Below are 6,806 nucleotides of genomic sequence, written 5' to 3'. Positions count from 1 at the left end.
TCTGAAAATTAGACTAGGAGTCGGTACCGCTCCAGTGGAAGGACGTATCATGGTGAGATTGTACTCGTTGAGGGAAGAGGATATCCAGGACATTGGGGACTGTGTCTGGGCTGCAGAGGGAAACAGGGCCGCAGAGGGAAATAACCCCACTCAAAATAACACTTAAGGAGGGATTCTAGCCAGTATGGGCGAATCAATATTCTATTTCAATAACCAGCTGAAGAGCCCTTCAGCTGGTTATTGAAAATTTGCTGCGAGATGGAATGCTAGAAAGTTGCATGTCCACTTATAACACCCCTGTCCTCCCTGTACGGAAAATGGTTGGGACTTTCCGCTTGGTCCAGGATATATGAGAATTAAATAAGATTGACCAGTATCGACATCCAGTAGTCCCAAACCCCTATAACATCTTGAATCGAATTCCCCCAGAACACGAGTGGTTTAGTGTTGTAGATTTGAAATATGGTTTTTGGAGTTTCCCCTTGGATGAGAATAGTCGGGGCTTGTTTGCATTCGAGTGGGAGGACCCTCACTCGGGAAGAAAACAGGAGTATCGATGGACAGTCCTTCCCCAAGGGTTTACAGAATCTCCCAATCTGTTTGGACAAGTTTTAGAGCCAGTAAGAGAAGAACACCTAAGCACTACAGGAACACCATTAATACAGTATGTAGACGACCTGTTGATTTTAGGAACAAAGGGAAACGAAGTTCGTAACTTCACCATTGAGTTGCTAAACTTCTTGGGAGAGAAAGGGTTAAGAATTTCTAAAAACAAACTGCAATTTGTGGAACAGGAAGTAAGGTATTTGGGACTCTTGATTAGTCAAGGGAAAACGAGAATCGGGCCTGAACGAATTGCTGGTATCACCGGTCTGCCTAAACCTAAAAATCAGAAAGATATAAGGAAGTTCCTCCGATTAATCGGATATTGCCGACTGTGGTTAGATAGATATGGACAGAAAGTCCGATTCTTAGATGAAAAACTGGGAAGTGAAAAAGAAAATGTGGAGTGGAGCCTAGAGGAACAGCAGGAATTTAATCGCTTGATTGAAGACTTGATTGATGCTCCAGTTCTGGCTTTCCCTGATATTAATCAGCCTTTCCACTTGTTTGAAAATGTGGCTTTGGGAGTGCTAGTTCAGAAAAGAGGAGGCCAAAGGCAACCTGTGGCATTCTTCTCAAAAATGTTGGACCCAGTATCTCGAGGGTGGCCAGAATGCATTCAAGCAGTAGTAGCCACGGCAGTATTAGTGGAAGAAAGCCAAAAATCTACCTTTGGAGGGAGTCTACTTGTATACACTTCCCACTCTGTCAGAACCATTTTAACTCAGAAGTCTCACAGATGGTTGACAGACTCGAGAGTGTTAAAGTATGAGGCAATTTTAATGGAAAAAGATGACATAACTATTTATACAGATAAAAGGTTGAACCCTTCACAGTTCCTGTACTCATCGGTATTTGCCATCTAGCAATATAAGACCAGAGTTAGACTCCACATGGAAATTGAGTTTTGCTCTCGTCACCTCACAACAGGAAGGATATAAATGCTAAAGAGAGGGAGCAGAGAAGATTTACAAGGATGCTGTCTAGATTGGAGAGCATGCTTTATGATAATAGGTTGAATTAACTTTATCTTTTTTCCTTAGAGTTATGGAGGATGAGGCATGACCTGACAGATGTGTAGAAGATGATAGGCATAGATCCAGTGGATGGCCAGAGGATTTTTCCCTCGGCTAAAATGGCCAACATGAGGGCGTGTAGTTTTAGCGTGCTTATAAGCAAGTACCAAGGAGATACAAGAGGTATGTTTTCAGACAGAAAATAGTGGGTACATGGAATGCACCACCAGCAACAGTGCTAGAGGCAGGTACGGTAGGATCTTTGAAGAGACTATTAGGTAGGTTCATGGACAGATCAAAATGGCAGTTGTTAGAGTAGGTTTATTTCAGACCTGCACTGTGGGATGAGGAGGCCGTACTGTGGTGTAGATATGTATGTTCTATGTCAATTATAGAAAGAAATAATTAAGAATGGGAAGGGTGCGGAAAAGGTACCCTATAACATTACTGGATTGGTAAGATTGAGTTGTAAGCAGAACCTGAATAGACTTTTCAGGAGGAGGTGGGGGTGGGGGGGGGGAGAGGGGAACTTTGAATTTTATTGTCACACAATACCATATACAGTGAAGTGGGTTCTTCTACAAATAGATTAACAGGTTATCTCTGCTTTTTATATAAATGTCTAAAGAGCACAATTTAGATAGTATACCACTGTAAACAGAAGGAAGATCAATGATCTTGGAGCAAGTTCAGCATTAGAGCCCTGTTATGGGATTCATTCAGGATCCTCATGGCTGTGTGGAAGGAACTGTCTAAGTCTGCTGGTGCATGCTTTCACATTTCTCCCCGATGGGAGGTGGGAGAAAAGAGCGTGTTTTGGCTCTGATGGGTTTTTCAGTTTGTTGGCTATTTTTCCAAGCCAGCAGCCTCCAACATAATCTTGAGCCAAAACTGTACATGATAGGCAGAATGAATAATTCTCTTCACTCCAGACTCACTCATTCATCCAGTGCAGGTAGCTGAAATATTATGAGCACAGTGGACTGTCTTAAGATTCAAGGACAAAGTGATCTGTGCAACTTGGAATGCTCCCTCCATATAGTTTATTACTTTTTTCCCAAACTTTATTTAAAGATAGAAAAACATAACGTACAGTCCAATAATGGTCAAAATTAATTTTACAAATATATATGTGTAAAACAAAAAAAACCAAAAAAATACAATAAAAAAATCCCAGACCCGTCCTCCCAATCCTTCAGCCAGCTCCCTTAATGGGAGCCAAAAATAGAATTTACATTGAAAAAAAACTATAAATGTTAAGAACAATTAAAAGTATATCTAAATGCATATATACCAAATACGGAGACCATTTGCTAACAAAAGAAAGAGTAATTATCATGTAAATTATAGGTATTTTTTTCCATACCAATACAAGCTTTAAATTCATTGTGCCAACGATGTATATTAATCTCTGTATTGTCTTTCCAAGTACTCGCAGCACATTTAAGTACTACTGATAACAACAAACGTACAAAAGCAATTTGAATTTTATCCAAACCTAACCCCCTCAACGAAATCAAATTACCCAGCAAGAAAATCGTTGGGTATAATGGTAATGTAAAGTTATATAATTTTTGCAAAACCACTCATTCCTTGCCAGGTTGGTTGAACTTTAACATAAGTCTAAAGAGCATGTAAAAAAGTTCCAATACATGAATCACATCTAAAACAAAAGTCCGAATTAGTAAATCAAATTTTTAAAGTTTCTCCAGAGTCAAATATAATTGATGTAAAATTATAATTGTAATTAGCCATTCCATATCTTACATTGTCCTGACTCATATCTGCCCAATCATCTTCAGGAAAAATAAACACGAAATCACTTTCCTATTTAAGTTTAGATGTATCCCAATTCAGTTTATCCATATGATCTTGTAACAAATTGTACATAATCAAAATATAACCCTTCTTTGGTATAGAGGAAATCAAAGACTTAAATTGCGACAAAGTAGGTAAATTCATCTGTCTACAATAATTATCCTTTACCAAGGCTCTGTTGGTAATACAAAAAGAATTTCCAGGTATATCTCTCTTTCAATTGATTAAAAGAAAGAAATTGTCCCTCTACAAAACAATCCTGTATTTTCTTTATACCCTTAAAATCCCTACTCTTTAAATAATTATGAAACATTGAAAAATAAATGTTGGTTATTAAACAATGGGGTTAAAATTGATAATTTATCTTTTGATCACAAAACCCAATTTTTAAAAATCCAGATCTTTAACAAATGTTTCCATACCGGCATATTATATTCCTGTAACAAATTCAATTTTCATCTAAACATAAATTCATGTACCTCAACCTCAAAAATACATGCCATTTCCACCTTAGTCCAGCTCGGAGGTTGATCTACATCCATCAACCTACTAATAAACTTCAACTGGTCCGCTTCATAATAATTTTGAAAATTTGGTAACTGAAGTTCAGCTAACGCATATTTTCATGTAAGATTATACAATGGCACTCGAGCTAGGTTACATTTCCATAAAAAGTCCCGTACTAGCTTATTTAAATCCTGAAAAAAAAAGTGAAAGTAAATAAGGTATTGACTGAAGTAAATATTGAATTCGGGGAAAAATATTCATTTTAATACAATTGACCCTACCAATCAAGGTGAATGGAAGATCTTTCCACTTAATCAAATCTGCTTTAATACGTTTCAATATAGGCACACAATTTAACTGATACAATTACTGCTAATTAACATCTACAAGCACACCTAAACATTTAATTTTATTTGTCCACCTTAATTTTGCAATAATTTTAAATTCCGAATAATCTCCTATTCCAAATGGTAAAATTTCACTTTTATTCCAATTAACTTTATAACCTGACAGTTCTCCAAATTCCAACAAACACTCTTGTAACTGCTTCAACGACCGTTCCAGTTTCGTCAAATATATCAAGATATCATCTGCAAATAAATTAATCTTATATTCTTCATTCATCCCTCTAATGTCGCAATTTTGCATAATAGTCTGAGCGAATGGTTCAATGGCCAACGCAAATAAGAATGGTGACAATGGACAACCCGGCCGAGTTTAACGAGTCAACCTAATGGCAACGAGATCTGATCATTTGTTACCACCCTAGCAATCTGGTTCGTATATAAACCAATAAAAAGGGCCGAATTTAAACTTTTCTAACACCTTAAATAAAACAATCCCACTCAACCCTATCAAAAGCCTTTCCTGCATCTATTGCAACCATAGGATGGTTAGGCTGCTTTTGGTATGCATTGACCAAAGTAATTAATCGGAAAATATTATCTGATGCATTTCTGTTCTTAATAAAACCTATTTGATCAGTATGGATCAACTTGGGTAAACACGTAGCAAGTCTATTAGCTAATACCTTGGCTATAATTTTATAATTTACATTTAATAAAGAAATAGGTCTATATGAAGACACTTTCAATTGATCTATATCTTTTTTTGGAATAGCAGTTATTAAAGCAATTGAACAAGGTTCTGGCAACTTCTGGTCTTCAGTAACTTGTTTTAACACATCTTCAAATACATTAGATAAATCATCATTAAACAAAATTACGAAATTCCACAGGAAATCCATCATCCCCTGGGGCCTTTCCATTTGGCATTTCCTTTATATCTTCATTAATTTCAAAAGCTGAAAATGGAGATTCCAATTCCTGAATATCTTTCTGATCTAATATTGGTAACCTTAATTTAGATAAATAAGATCCAATAGAACCATTATCCTGCTTCCCCTCAGAAGTATATAAAATTTGACAGAATGAATAAAACTGATCATTAATGTCCTGAGGCTTATAGGTAATTATTGAATACTTTTTAACAAAATTAATAATGTGAGATGCCTGTTCAGCTTTCAATTGCCAAGCAAGTACCTTATTAGCTCTTTCTCCCAACTCATAATAATGTTGTTTAGTTTGATTAATTAAATGATCAAACTGATAAATTTGTAAAGTATTATAATGTAATTTCAATTTCGCTAATGCAGCTTTTTTGTCTTCAGTCACATCCTTCCGAAAATCTTTCTCTAACTTAGCAATCTGGTTTTCCAACTTTAAACTTTCTGCCATATGTTGTTTCTTAACTTTCGTAGAATAACTAATAACCTGGCCCCTCAAATAAGCATTTAACGCATCCCACACTACAAAATAACTATCCACAGAATTAATATTCTCAGTCAAAAATAGAGATATGCTCTTTAACAAAAGTAACAAACTCTGTCTTTATTTCAATAACATTGCATTAAACCTCTATCTATACGACGAATGTACCACTTCTGAACTTTCACCCGAAAAAAGTAATAATGAATGGTCTGATAGAATATTCAACTTGCAGTGCTCTACCCTGTAGGTGTGCTGATACAAAAAAAATCTTAGAAAACAAATCATGTTGTGATGAATAAAAATAAAAATCTTTCTCTGTAGGATTAACCTTCCTCCAAACATCTACCAGATTTAAATATTTCATCAATGCTTTGATCTGTATGCCATCTTTGATTTCCTTATACTCTTCGGGTTTCTATCCAATAAAGGTTCCAAAACGCAATTAAAATCTGCACCAACCAAAATATTTTCATTATCTTGAGTTAACAATAAAAAAGATCCTGAAATGAACCGCTAATCTTTATTAGGCGCAAAAAAATTAAGCAATGTCCAACATTCAGCAATTTTTGTTTACAATTCACCCGTAAAACTCTACCTACATTTCCCTCTGAAGATTCCAATTCAAATGATATTTTTTTTATGAATCAAAATCGCCACCCCTCTTGCCTTAGAATTAAAAGAAGAAGAAAAATATGTCCAACTCAATCTCTTTCCAATTTCAAATATTCCTTTTCGGTCAAATGTGTTTCTTTTAAAAAGGCAATATCAATTTTCATTTTTTAATATAAGCCAATACCCTCTTTTGCTTAATTGGATTATTTAATACCTGAACATTAAAAGTTGCAAAATTCAAAGTAGACATTTTTACTAACTACTGATATACTTACACTCTATAAAATAACATTCCCCTTTATAATCCTTCAAAAACAGAAAAAACCCCAGCCCTCAAGAAAAAAAATTAAAAAAATAAACCCGCCAAAATATAAAAACCACGCAAAGGTAGTAACACCCTAAAGATCTGGGTGTGGTAAGCCCACTAATGGCAGATGACAGTCAAAGCTTTCAGTTTCATCCACCCACCAGCCAGATTCAT

This window comes from Narcine bancroftii, chromosome 4 (assembly GCF_036971445.1).
Source record: "Narcine bancroftii isolate sNarBan1 chromosome 4, sNarBan1.hap1, whole genome shotgun sequence".
NCBI classification, from domain to species: Eukaryota; Metazoa; Chordata; class Chondrichthyes; order Torpediniformes; family Narcinidae; genus Narcine; species Narcine bancroftii.
This window is presented reverse-complemented; position numbering follows the sequence as displayed.